We start from the raw sequence: 14,405 nt of genomic DNA on the forward strand, positions 1-14,405 counted from the left end.
CGGGTGCAGGTCTGTGCCGCGCTGTACCTACAGCGTGGCCTTCAGGCTGTGTCCCTACACATGTCCCTTGGCCGCAGGATAAACGGAGCTCGTTGACTGTAACAGAGGAGCCTCCAGGCAGCTCCTGCTTGGTACCAGCGATTACGCCACCTGCGCGGCCCTGCCGTTATCTAAAGTACAGCAAGAAGTCCGCGCGTGAACATCCTTTATGCATAGAGTTGTTTTCTTCTAAGAAAAGTTGTATAACACCGTGAATGACCAAAAGGAGGAACTTCTCCACAGGCAGGATCTGTACAGTGTGCCAAGGGAAAATCCATCTGGGGTCTGCCCAATGCTGCATGAACGCAGGGTCCCCAGCGTCTGAAGGGACCTAAGATTTACTTGCTACCTAGATGCCTCTTCTTGCTGCCTGTACGCCTTCTTCCTGGCTACCTCGCCTCCCAAGATCTTGCCCACCCCCCGCCTACTGGGGAGGGGGGGAATGTTAGAGAGACAGCCTCGATGCTGTGCCAGCACTGCTCAGCCATGGCCAAAACACTGCTGTGTTATCAACAGCTTTCTAGCTACCAGTACAGAGCACAGCACTACGAGGGCTGCTGTGGGGTAAAGGAACTCCAACTCAGCCAGACCCAATACAGAAGGGAAGTGGAGGAACAACAGAGGGGGCAGCCCAGGGACACAGAGCCCCAGGTCTCATCTGGCCGCTCCTGTGACCATACGGTGTATTCAAAATCAAATACCTGAAGTGCTCCCTTAGATGCAGTTTACAGCCCGGGGACAAGAAGGTGGCAGTTCTGCATTTTGCAGCTTCCAGGCTGATGGCAGAGCCAAAGCAAAAAAAAAAAAGAAACCAAACCAAACCAAACCAAGAGAGGTAAAACTGGAGCGCAGGGAGCAAATGCTTTTCTTTCACCTTAGGCCAACTGCTCAGACGCTCTCTATGCTGCCCTGCCACAGAGGGCATCCCTCTCGTACCAGTAAGAGACATAAGAGTGAATTAAAGCCAGGACCCCAAACCAGAACAAAAACCCGGTCGTGATGAAGAAGAAAGTGGAGAATGCATCAAATATAACAGAAAATTATTTTGGACGTTCCCAGTTTACATTTGGAAAAAAGAGAAAAAAAAAAAGAAGAGGAATTAGGTATTAAAAGAGCAGCACTGAATGATAAAGCAGTAGCAGTCCCTCTACCACTACAAACCCACACCCCCACACGCACGTACGCACGCAGACTTAACACCACCAAACTCCCATTGACTGTGACGTTCACCTCAGCTTGCTGGTCTAGAGATACTGAATGCCTGAAGCACACCAAGGATAACTGAAAACGTCTGCATGGCTTTAATGGGAATCCTCCAACTGAAACAAAGCGCTTTCTCCCTCCGTCTCCGTTGGCACATCCCCAAGTCACGCTCTCACTCCTCTCCTTCAAAGTCAAGATTCCTAAACGTGAAAAGCGGGAGTGGGGAAAGGCGAAGGGAAGAGAAAAAGAGGGAGAGCATCATCAGTGGAAGACCTGCCAGCTGCTGCTGATTCAGCCCTGTTCGGGGGACCACCCCAGCAGAGAGGAGCTGGTTTGCATGCCACGGTCCTCACTGCCTGTTCCCAGGGACAGGCCGTTTGCTCAGCCTTGCCGGCCAAAGCGTGGGAAAAGCGTAGGCGTGCGCCGTCGCTTGCAGAGGAGCACGGTCACGTTCACGTGCAATCCTTTACCTTTTTCCTCCCTGGATTCAAAGGGTTTCTGTCTTCAAAGTGAGAGCCTTCCATACGGTCGTTTGTGACATTTCATCCAGGGTAATAATCTCAGAAAGATCAGTCCTGCAATAAATATTTTACATAGCAATCCGTGATTATGGGAACTGATGCCACCAAGGGCATTAGCATCAGCAAGAGGAACAGCAGAGCCCCGAGAATCAAAGCTCCGCATAAGCGTGGGAGGTTTTGCTGGATGAGGAGTTTTGGGAGGCAAGCCGGGGAGCTGCAGAGCAACAGCTCTGTGCAAAGGCTCTTGCTGGGGTTTAGCCCCGGTCCGGGTTCCTAAGCCACTGCTGGTACAGATCACGCCTGCAACTCCGCATGTGTAAGCATGAGGATCTCCAGCTACCGTAAAGGCACTGATGATGCAAGCTTTGGGGGTCAAACGCGAGTGCTGCAGCCCCTCTGCTTGGGGTCAGAGCCCTGCGATCACCTCCTGCAGCCCTGCCCCCGAATTTGATTTTCCCACCAAGCTGCCTGCTGGTTTCTGTGGGATGCCCCACAAAGAGGCAAGTGGAGAAAACTCTGCCAAACACCTTCAAGCTAATCTTGCCGGGGGTCCTGGCGCTTGGTGGGGCTTTACCTGTCACTGCCTTGCTTTGGGATATCCACGTCACTGGTCTTCCCCACGTTCAGCTGAACTGAACTTGCAGCAGCAGCAGCTTCCATCGCCCTCCTGGACTCCTGATGTTAAAAAGGGACAAATCACGTTCTCTGTCTTTGGTCAAAGTGGAGATAAGCTGAATGCCCAGCACAAACTTAGCAGTCTGCCCTCCCCTTCTGCCCCTTGGCAGCTATAGGTATTAGTGCAGCAGGGGAGAAACCGTTCACTCCAAAGATTTCGGGGCAGGGGGATTGTGTGTTCAAAACACGATTATGAGCAAATCTTGCCAGCAGCAGCAGCAGCAGCATCACCATCTAATAATAATCATCATAATGATAATGACCTTTGTGAAAAACAACTCGTTTTAAAAATTACACCTGTATTCAACTGTTCAGCTCACTGCTACTTGAGGAAACAAAGGTTACAACGTGGGATCCAGGCTATTGGGATCTATTTCGACTGAGTGCTGATCTTCCCCCAACGTTTCCAGACAAGCTGTAAGAGAAACAGGCAATCTCACAGCCCGACGGAGATGTCCAGCCCCGAGGACCCAGCAAGCCTTACCTCTTCTTCTTCTTCTCCGGCTTCATTTCTGGCATCGTCCAACTTCTTCTTCCTTTCTGGCATAAGGTCATCCAGAAAGCCGAGCTCTCGCTTTGAGAAGCAGAAATCCATCGCTTTCCGGACAAAGACGAGAGCCAAAACCTTCACGAATAAGAGGGAAGATGCGGTGAGCTCAGAGACGATGCCACCTCTCGCTCCAACGCTGCAAACACCCCGCTGCCGAGCGGCAGCAGCTCTTACCATCATGGGAAAGATGATGGTGGCACGGGACACCTTGATGGTCCAGAGCAGGACGAGGCAGGTCAGCTGGATCACCGTGAACAAATGCACCTTTCGCAAGGGCACGTGCCGCAGGTAGATGAAATCCGGCTGGTGTTTCGCTGGCATCCAAAACAGCTTCAAGCGATCAAAGAACTGCAAAATAAAAGGGAAAGGTTGCCACCTTGGGACTGCGGCAAGTTTCTGGCCCTCTCGAGACGTGGAGGCAGTTTGCAGCATCTCGCTTGCCGTCAGAAATCCTGGATCCCACCGCGTTCCTCCTGGGAGCAGCACCCATTTTCCCTTCGCTCCATCTATCAACCGGCTTGCCCCTGAGAGATGCCCACCAAACGGCAACTATTCCATGCCATTCCATTATTAGCATTTCTTGGCCCACTGAATCCCCCAGCGAGGATTTCCACCAGTGGTAGAAACTGCCTTCCCTTTGCACTGAATTCCCCCGCTTTCACGTAACCAAACACTGACCGGCCCTAAACCCTGAAACAGAGAGCGCTGAGCCTGGTCCTCCCAGCCCTATATACCTCCTGTGCCTCCACCAATCTTTTTCTTACACAAAAGAGTTTCATTGCTTGCTCTGCGAGAAGTTCTTCCCATGCCACTGCTTTTTTCCCTGCTGCTACGGAGACAAAATACCAGGGAGCCGACACGCTGCACGCTGTAAAAGAGTCCGTACCTGAATTCCTCTGAGCGACGACACACCCATGTAGAGAAAGACGCCATAAAGCACAGGCATTGGTATAAACTGGGGGGAAAAAGAAAAAAAAAAAAAAGAATGCAATCGTTTCTTTTTCTATATTGCATTTTCAGTATTACCACCCTCTTCCGCAGGCACTGCCTAAAATTGCTTGAAGCTTTCCAGCTTCCATTCGGGGTTAGAGATGGGTCAGATTTTAACCATTAAAGATTTTGTGCGCACGAGTGAGCTAAGGCTCTGCTTTAGGCTGAACTTGGGAGTTACCTCTCCTCAGAATAATCCTATTTTCCAGAAAGGTTGGAGGAAAATAGGCGATTTCACCCGTGCTACCCTATGCCGCATTCTGTGGCGGTAGAAAAACACTTCTGCCTATTCTTGGGGCAACAGGCAAAGGCCACAGGCCTCCTTTTAGCCTAGAGACGAGATTACTTTGTGGGAGGAACGTGCAAGGAAGCCCACGGGGATGACCTCAGTCTGTTTAGCTCCTGGGAACGGCTGCTCCGGGGCGTTTGGGGAGCAAATTGCAGCCAGTAAAGGGCTGCCTGTTTGAAAGAGAGCAGATGTGCTGGTCTGAATATGCTCAACTGTAACCCATAAACATGGGCGGGCCTGAAAGGCACCCGAAAATTCAAGCAGTTGCGTTGCTCGCTCGCCTCGAGCACACCAAACGGGGGCCTGAAGGGCTGCAAAGCCTAACGGAGGCTGGTTCCCACCGTGGGTCAAGCCCCAAGGGTTGGGATCACCTCCTCCTCCTCCGCTCCACAACTAACTACTCAGGCCTGCAGAGAGGGGACTGTTTTTCGGTAACCTCCAACAAGCTCGCGGTTGTTGGGTGGTTTGCATTTTCCTCTCACCTTTAACACGGAAGTGAAGAAGACGGAGCAGCCCATGAGCACAAAGATCAGCAAGCCAGTGACTCTCTGCTCTCGTATCCCCAGAAACTTGGGTTGTTCTCCTGGAGCTGAGCAGTCAGACTCTACTTTGAGGCTATTCACGTGGGTGATGGACAGGACGGTCGCAGCCACAAACCAGGGCAGCCCCATCACAGAGCACACCCCGAGCATCACGGCCACCACAAAAAGGTCCAGGTGGTACCCGCATCCTTTCTGCAGGCAGGAAAACAAGAAACAGAGCATCCCATAGCACAAGAGCAAGGAGAACGTCGCAAGTCAGACTCAAACCCTGCTCGAGCACAAGTCAACTTCTTCAGAATTTAAAACAAGAAATGGAAACGAGTAAGGGTGTATGCAGGCTTTGCACAAGCACCTGGCGTGAAAATCTGGCAGGAGTTCAGACACAAGGGATATGGGGAGCTTGTGCGATACATACTTCTCCAAAAAAAGAACCCCACAACCCAAAACCACCCAACCATTTTTTTCACTCACAAAGAAAATTCTACCACTTGCAAGGAAGGTGTGACTCTGAGTTATCCCTGGCAGCGCATCAAAACAATTCATTCCCCGCACCTGCTGCTGCTGCCATTTTAAAACAAAAACGCGCTTCTATATTGCTCCAAGATTAATTTGCTCCTCCAAAAGGTTGCTCATCTGAACTGCCCTGTCACTTGCTCCCTGCATCATCGTTAATCCAGGAGAGCATCCTGCCACGCAGCCTGACCTTGTCCCAAACCAATGCCTTCAGAAAGCATCGGGAATAAGAGCTTCTCCCCAGACCTGCGGCCCAGAAGGGGCTGGGGCTGGCGTCATCTCTCACAGGCCCTTACCTTCAGCTTGTGCTCCTTCCTGTTCACAATAACGGCACTGATCTGCTGGTCCATGAATATCAAGATGGTGCAGAGCAGAGCTGGGACGAGCGCAGCCAACACCGTCCACCAAGGGTTGGGTCCTATGGGGTTGATGAACCACCCGCGGTCGTCTCTGGTAGGCTGCAACAAAGCCCACACATCAGCATCGTCTCCCAGCCCAGGCACTCCACTGGCTTTCATTTTCCCCTCCCTCCCTGTGTCAGAGCACCTCCCAGCCCTGGCTTCATGTCCCCCTCTCCCGTGGGCTTCAGCAGTGCCAGTCTCCTCTTTGCAAGCACCTCTAGATACTTCTCCTGTAGGCATCTAGTTTTGGGGCCATCTTCTCCTTTCCAGGAGGAAGCAAGGCACTTGGAGGTGGAAGAGGAGATGGTCACACCACCAGCATCTCCTCCAGACTCAGCCCTGCCCTGCCCCGGCATCACCTTGTGGCACCCCCACCTGCCAAAACACCCCATTACCTTGAACGCATGGGGGACCTGGAGCTTCGGCGATGGGATCCCAACCACAAAGTCAAGGAGCACCATGATGACGATGGTGAGGAAAACAGCAAAGTCGCTCACTGTGGACCGTACCTGGGGCAAGGAACCAGAGGTGAAAGGGGCATGGCAAACAGGGCCGTAACGTGAGATGCAAGAGTTGCAGACATCCACAACATTAAGGCTGGTTAACCAAATCCCACCACCCCTCTGAGCACGTGCAGCCTGATCCCTTGCTTAGATACTGTTGCTGTGTTTGTCCCTGTGAGATCTGGTGTCAGACAATAAAAAAAGCTTAATTAGGCGGACAAGGGTTGGTTTAAGTCAAAACCTAAAAATAATAAAAATAACATTAAAAATAAGAAAACAGATGCCTGCCACTACAGCTACACTCACAGCTACAATGGCAACAAGGCACTGAGGCATCCTTTAGTCCTCAAAAGGAAGCTCCTCATTTGACTCTACTTTCCGCTCGAGCACATAATGCACAGAAGGTAAGGAAAAAAAACCCCAAAACTTTGGGAAACCTGACTTCCTACTACCTGAGGAGGAAAAAAAAAAAATTAAAAAAATCAAACCCCAAAAATGTTCAGTCTGGGGCAGGTCATGAGGCAGGTGGGAAATGCTACGATGATTTTGCACTCATGGAAATGAGTGCGGGACATCCAAGCTGTTGGAGAGCTTGGCCTGCAAAGGCCAACGTTTCCCAGCTTGACCAAGGCGGGGCAAATACTGCTTAGTGCTCCAGGAAAGCCATTTTGGGAAACGAGTGTGGAGATGGACGCTGGCCACCATCTTCTGCTTACTCTGGTTGGAAAGTAGTGGCTGGTTTTAAACTTCTTCAAGAAGCTTGACAGGGCAAAGGTGGCGAAGAAGAGGATGCAGCACCAGAGGAACACGTCAGGCGTGTAGGGGCCGTCGCGTCCACAGGCAGGTCCTTGAAACTCCCCACGCAAATACCGACATTCCTGGAGAAACAGAGCGTCAGGACACAAAGGCAGTGCATGTGCGGCAGGGAAACCTCGCATAGCTAGGGGGTTTTGAGGATCTTGGTCCAAGATCCACGACCCTGTAACTGCTCCTGCCAATTATATTTAATTTATTATATGAGCTCCTGCTCATTATATTTAATGAGCAGCAGCAGCAGCTGAACAAGTGACACATCGAACTACAGAGCGGAGAAATGAGATGTGAGGGGACACCATACCACACACCCTCGGCACGTCCTCTGCCTGCCATTTGAGCAATCGTGGCTAGAGAAGACACCAGAGGGAAGAGGAAACACTGGAAACTCTTGGGGATAGAGAGAGAGGGAAGAGGGAAGGAGGGCTAAAGACAACCATGGTAGGAAAGGAGGAGAAGAGACAAATCGTCCCGTCCCAGGGGAGGGCTCGCAGAACCTGGCCAAGAGGGCATGAAGGCCACCATAAGAGCCTGCCGCCCTAGGCCCGGGCTCTGCTTCCAGCAACAACAGCCTGAGAGGCTGCTCAGACATGCAAATTTATGCATGTACCTACAGACAGCACTGAACGAGAAAGCAAGGCCTGGAGATACTAGGAACCCATTAAGGAGGCCAATTACTATCTTTCAAGCATCAACTTAAGTCCTACAACTTCTACAATAATCAAACCACCCACTACTTAACCTTCCTCCCAGTCAGAAATACTGTCCTGCAACAGGCCTGAGGGGGACGCTTGCTACCCACAACGTTGGGGACCAGGTAGACTGGGACAAGGTGGACTCTCCTCCCCAGGACCAAGCGGGTTAAAACCACACGCTAGATTTAAGCAAGGACTTTTCCGAGCAGCACTAGCACAGTTTGAAGCCCATCATTCCCTGAAGGGCTCTGACTTCTGCACCATGCAAATGCCCCTGGACCCCATGGCCGCGGCGCGAGGAAGCAGTGGCTCGGGGCACTTACGGTCACCGTGAGGTTTTCCCAGGCGATGCCAGACACGTTGATCTTGTTGCTCGCCCAGAAACGCAGCGTTTCGTTGCTGGGATGGGTCGGTGCCTCACACTTACAGCTGGCAGGAGAGAAGCCAAGACAGGGGTAAGGGAAAGGCGATGGAGGTGCAGCCCGGAGCTCCTGCCAAGGGGCAGCAGCTTTCTCAGGGGGAAAGAAACCCACTAGTAGCTGGTGAGGAAGTCCAGCTTGCTGTGCATGTGCACAGGGTAGGTGTCTCGCAGGTGACTCAGCTTCTCCAGAGCCTCGTAGATGAAGATGATGCAGATGAGGGAGGCAAAGGCTTCTTCCGTGAAGCGGGTGACGTAGCACACCAAACAGCTGGCGTCGGTGGCCACCAGCACTATGCACAAGAAGGCGGTCCACAGCCCAATGCACGCCCGCAGAGACAGATAGGAGAGCGTGTACTCCCTGGGAAAGCAAAATGAAACAAAGGCTGGAAAGGCCAGCAAGAGGCCCTGAGCCATGCCTGCCTTCGGGGAAAGCGGGGAGCAATTTTGGAGCGTGTCAAGGCTGCGGATGGGAAATGCAGTTTCCACGTACTACTACAGAGAGCCTCGGGGCTGTGGTGCAGGGGGTAGACCCACAGGAGGAGAGGCCAATTATTTAGTTACCACTGTTTAACAAGGATCTTGTGTTAACACCTTGGAGGCTGCTTGAGGTCAGGTCCCTCTTGGGCCAGGTGGTGTTCTCCCACATCACCCTGACGCCCTAACACTGAAACCAGCTGGGTTTGCACCCAGTCACCTGCTGCCAGCAAGCTGGGGCTTAATAATAAACCTTATGGCAACAAGGGTGGTTTATCTCCCACCAAAGCCATCGCAACAAAAGGACTGTCACTAAAATCTAGCAACTACCCCTAAGAAAAAGAAAAGAAAAGCATCTTTTCTCCATCACTGCCCCCTTCTGAAGGCTCTCGCAGCACCCAGCTGCGGCAGCCAGCCTTACTTGCAGAACTTGTAGAGGATCTTCTCAAACACGAGGACGGGTCCGGTGCTGCCGAGGATGGTGAGAGGTTGGCCGGCAAAGAGGCAATACACCACGCCGGCCATGGACGCGCCCAGCAGCGACTCCATGGCACTCTGTCCGGGGAAGAGAGGCAGCCGTGAGTAAATAAAGCGTTAGGGAGAAACAAAAACCAAAGCCAATTCACTGCAGCAAGGACTTTGGCCTGAGTTTGATCCTCCCCCATGCCCCCCAACAGAGAGAGGTGCTCACTATGTGGCCATTGGTCGCCTCCCCCAGCAGTCCCCCAAAGGTGATGACAGGGGACATGCAGGCACAGTAGAGGAAGAGGAAGGACGCCAGGCACTGCAGGCTCAGACCATCCCGGAAGTCGCTCCAGAACCACGGGGCTTTCCGCTTCACATCCAGGCTCAAACCTCCAAAGAGCCTGCAGGAAGGAAAAAGAAGAGAGTCTGTTCTCTTGGAGGAACACGTTGACTTTGCTTTGCTGCAGAAGGGCAATCACAAGCACAGAGTAACTTTCGTGGCTAAAAAGAAGCACCCTCCTTCATCCCAAATCAAGGAAACCTGCATGCAATGGTGATGGCTGGGGCTGAGCCCAGCCGCCCAGATCTCCCCCCTGCCCAGCCCAGGGGACCAAGCTGGCAATGTGGAGCCCCTTCACTGAACCAGCTAACCCCAAAGACCTGCTAGAAGGGAAGGTGCCTGCTCAGATTTGAGAGGCAAACAGAAAAAAAACCCCAAACTGTTAAAGCTCCCACCTTCCCGTCCGCTGCAGTTCAGGGCCACTGTGTTTCTCCAGCGTGCTGTGAGAAGCACTGTCATCAAGAGCTCCTGGCATCTTCCTTTTTTCCTGTTAAAATGGAAGTAAGATAAAGCTATGGACTTGTAACCACTGGCTTGTCTTGCGTCTGGTCTGGCTCTGTGACTGTGTCAGAGTGGGACCTTGTGAATTTGGGCCCCTGAACAGCATCCCCAGCCGTCCTGCCCGTCCCCCTCGCGCCTCCCACCTGCGAAGGGACGTTTTTCGGGGGCTCGATTCGGATCGATGGATCCCACTCTCCTGGTGGCAAGACCGTGACCTGACCCAGAAACTCGTCGATGCCAGCCACGAGGTCAGCCCCGTTCTTGGCTTTATAGGCAACGTCACGGAAAACCTGCCAATAGAAGACAACCTGGTGAGAGGACAACCCAGCTCGGATGTCCTAACCAGTGCAATAAGCTCTTGGCTAAACGCAAGGCTTTCTCCCCAAAATTTCCTGCTGGAAAGGGCAGGAAATATGCCCCCAAAAGGAAAAATCTGTGCATCGGGGCATTTGTAATCATCTCCCCCACGAGGCCCCCGTCCCCCATGGCACACCATACCCTTCTGCTTAAAGAGCAAGAGAAGTTTTACTGGCCCTGGCAATGCCACCACTGGGGACAGCATGCTGGGGAACCCGGCGAGAAGGATGAGGTGCAGGATGCACCCCGGGTGGGATTTCAGCCTCCAGGATGTGGGGTGATGCAAAGCTGCGTGTTTGCTTTGGGGTGAGAAAGAGGGCTGGGCTATTTGGAGAGCTGCGGGCAGCTGGGACAGCAAATCCTCTTCCTCACTACTTCAGAGACAGGGAGAGCTGAAGAAAGGCAAAAATGACCCGGAGCTATCTCATCTTGTCGCACCTCATCCGTCATGATAGTGGCCATGGACCTGCCGATCTCATGGTACTGATGGGCTTTTCCTTCTGGTCCAAGCAAAACAAACAGGAACCTGGGCAAGAAAAACAAAATGAGAGAGAGAAGAAGGTGTCCTTGCTCCAAGAGCACCCAAGGAAAGCCCTGGCAGCTCCCAGCCCAGAGCATGGCTCAAGACGGGACACGTAGGCTCAGCGACGCCGCGATGAATTTGAAATTCTTCAAAACCGACGGCAAATTTAATTTGGGGGCCAACTTTCATTACAATTGGCCAATGGGTTTAAAAGCTACAGCAGGGAATGGAGAAACGAAGGCGAGGAGATGTGGGTGGGGGAAACGTGCTTGCTCCCCCTCCCACTAGCCTTGTTCCCTTGGGACACCAAACTGATGCCTGCAGCTTGATGTTTGGTTGGGTGTCTTTTTTACGGAAAAAATTTGCGCTTCTCATTCGCACCTTGTTGGGATGGGAACTTCCGTCATGCCTGAGAGGAGGACAGCCGGGCTCAGGCGGACAAATGCCACGATGGGCTGGTGAAGGAAATCCAGCTCTCCTACGAGCACGTTGGATGCTTCAGCCCCGGTGGGGATTTTCTTCATGAAGTGCAGCTCCGCCTGGGCACGACAAGCGATTTTCAGGCAATTACCCCAAAAGCAAAGCCCACAGCACTCTGCAGCACACTCTGCAGCCAAGTTTGCAAGAGCAAATCTGGCCCTAAAGGCGTAAGAAAGCTACGAGTGTCTCACCTTGCTTAAATCCATTGCTCCGCTCTCAGGGTTCACCCCATCTTTAGCTTCCGCAGCGGTGGGAGAAGGACAAGGGGTGATTGTTTGGGCTGGTAGGAAAAAGAAAGACACTCAGAAAGATGGACAAGGAGCAACTGGGACGCTTCTCCTTTGCCCGGACAAGTCTAATGGGGCCACAGCCCTGCAGAAACCCTCACCTGGCTTGTAGAGGAGGTGCAGGTCTGACTGCCTCTTGCTCACATCATCAAACGAGCAGACAGCGGGGAGAAGGGTGGTTGTCTTCTCGTTCTGATGGTGGTGCTTCCTCAAAAGGACTTCTCGAACTCGCGCCCGCGTGTGCTCGTCAAACTCCGTGGACTGTTCTTGCTGGGCCAGGATCATATCTGAGGATGGCAAAGGGAAACAAAGCCATCAGAGCAGAAACCCCAACAAGTCCCGACCCCCAAAGCCCCCAGGGAAGGCTGTGCCACACAGGCTGTACCCTAATGCCGGCTCAGCCTTGCATAGCAAGGCTTTTTAATAATGTTCAGCCTTTGCAGCGAAAACGAGAATTTTCTTTTGCTAAGAAACATCACCCAAGTGCTTATTCATCATTCCGCTAAGATAAATATTTCCCATTCTAAAGAACGCAATTTTCTTGCCCGACCTGGCCTTTCTGACTCTACACGTTTACCCAAATTATAAGCAATCTATAGCACAGACGTTCCCAGAGTTTCCCGTGCTGATCGAGTGCAATTTGCCGAGCCCAGGGAGAAACGTGCTAAGAACGGCTCCGACTTCTCCAGCCCTTGAAAGGGCTGAATGGAGACCTGCCGCCAGTCAAAGATAACTTCTCCAAAGCGGCTTTTGCAATTAACTTCAAGTATCTTCCCCACAGAAATACACTGCTTGGTCATCGCCAGATAAACTCTGCCTTAAAACTCTTAAAAGCTGGATGTTAAGGCAAAAGTAAAAAAAAGAATGCGAGGAAACAGCTTGTAAGAAATAGTTCCTTTAAGGAGGTTCAGCTCTTACGCAGACTCCGTATTTCTAAGAGCAGCCTGCTAAGCCCTGACACACGCTCCTTTTTGGCTGCAGAATATTCTCTAGTGGCTTCTCCAACCCCACAGACTGCTTTCAAAAGGACCCCGTATTGGAATAAAAAAAGGGTGCGATGTTGCACGCCCAGTCTACATCCAAAAACAGCTCATGAGAAAAACACAGTGGCACTTCTGGAAAAGGACGTGCCATTGGGGCAGGGTTTGATTTGGGAGTGAAGAGCACCGTGGCGAGCTGAGCTCGGCTGTTCCCGGAGGGATGCAGCGCCCACGGTACCTGCAATCTCTTCGATGCTGTTGGCACAAATGTCCAGCAGCACCGACCCCTTGCTGATGCAGCTCCTCAGCTCGGAGAGGCTGTGCAAGGACAGCGTGCCAACGTAGGGCTTGCTCCAGCGCTCGCCGCCGTCTTCCACGTCCTCCTCAAACTTCAGCCACCTGCGGACATCGGGTGCGATCAGCCCCATTGCAAGAAAACAGCCCCAGCTCTGCAACCCCTTTGACAGAGCCACGGGGTGGCAAGAGGACAAGGCTCCTCGTGCCGCCACCTGCAGCTGCAAAAGCTTCGCGTCCTGGAGAGGAGAAAGCAGAGCCCACGGGCGCTGCCGGTGCGGGGACTCCTCTCCCACCGCAGCCAAGCAGCGGGGATTTACCTTGCCGTTTCCTTCCACTCGGCATCTCGGCCCTCTTTTACGCAGATCTCATCCAGCTCGGAGAACAAGTGGTGAGGGACGTGCTGCTCGTCCTCCTTGGTCCTGAGAATGAACTGCACCCGCTGGGACGGGGAGCCTGGGGGCAGAAGGCAAAGACCCATCCCGTTACCGCGCCTGAACACAGCTCGTCACGCTCACGTGCAAAGTGGCCATCAGCACCAGTGCAGCCATAAACACTGGGCTGGCCCCTCTCCCCTGCGTCTGTCTGGGCTTGCACAGAGCCGTGGAGAAGGAGAAGCATCTAGTCCACCTCTGCATAAGGATGGGCTGCTTTCCTTCCCCACATTGCCATTTTTAAAGCCAGGATCCCTCTAAGGAAGATGAGCCTAAACCCATTAGGCATTTAACTGCATTAAAAAAAAAAAAAAAAAAAAAAAAAAAGTAAAACTTAGGAAAAAGAGGGCGTTGCGCAATAAGGCCACTACTTTCCCTCGGAAGAACAGCAACTCACTCAAACTAGCCACGGGGACCTGCTTGCAGAAGGCCCCAGCGCCCACGCTGCCCCCAGGAGTTTAGCGAATGCCGCGGTGGGACTTACAGTGGTAGCCCTGCTCCGTCGGGGCAGAGTCCTTCTCCCGTTCCCCTTCCCGATGCTTCTGGCTGTGGCGTCGGTGATGCCGGTGGCTCTGCCTAACCAGTGGCATCCGCGCGCCCACGTACAGGGTCCGGTGGCCTGCGAAAAAGCAGCGTTTTTTGCAGCACTCTCGGCATTGCGGCAATGGTTGAGGTGGCCGGTGCCTTGCTAAGCCACGGTTAAATCCCAGGAGCAACGCCAGCTTCCCTTAATGTTATTTTCACTGGACCTCCTTTTTTCCAAGCCTATTTTACTCGAGCTTTGCAACAGCACAGCAACAACAAGTGTTGGCTCCGGGTCATCTAAAAGTGCCCCCAGAGTATCGGACCTCTTCTCAAATTCCAGCTTCGGCTGGACAACACTCAGACTTGCTCATTAAGCAGCAACACAAGCTAATTCTTTTCAAAATCGCTGTACGGCACGAGGCGACAAGAGACGATCAAATCAGTCCCATCGTAATGAACTCCAGGACAAAAAAAGAAAATCACAGCCCCGCGTCTGCAGCCCTGAAATGATTCTCCTGACATGATTCTCCTGACCTCTCCAAGCCAGGAGCAGCCTCTGCAAGAAAAAAAGCCGTGAATTATCGAGCCCC

This window comes from Haliaeetus albicilla, chromosome 22, assembly GCF_947461875.1.
Source record: "Haliaeetus albicilla chromosome 22, bHalAlb1.1, whole genome shotgun sequence".
In the NCBI taxonomy this organism is placed as follows: Eukaryota; Metazoa; Chordata; class Aves; order Accipitriformes; family Accipitridae; genus Haliaeetus; species Haliaeetus albicilla.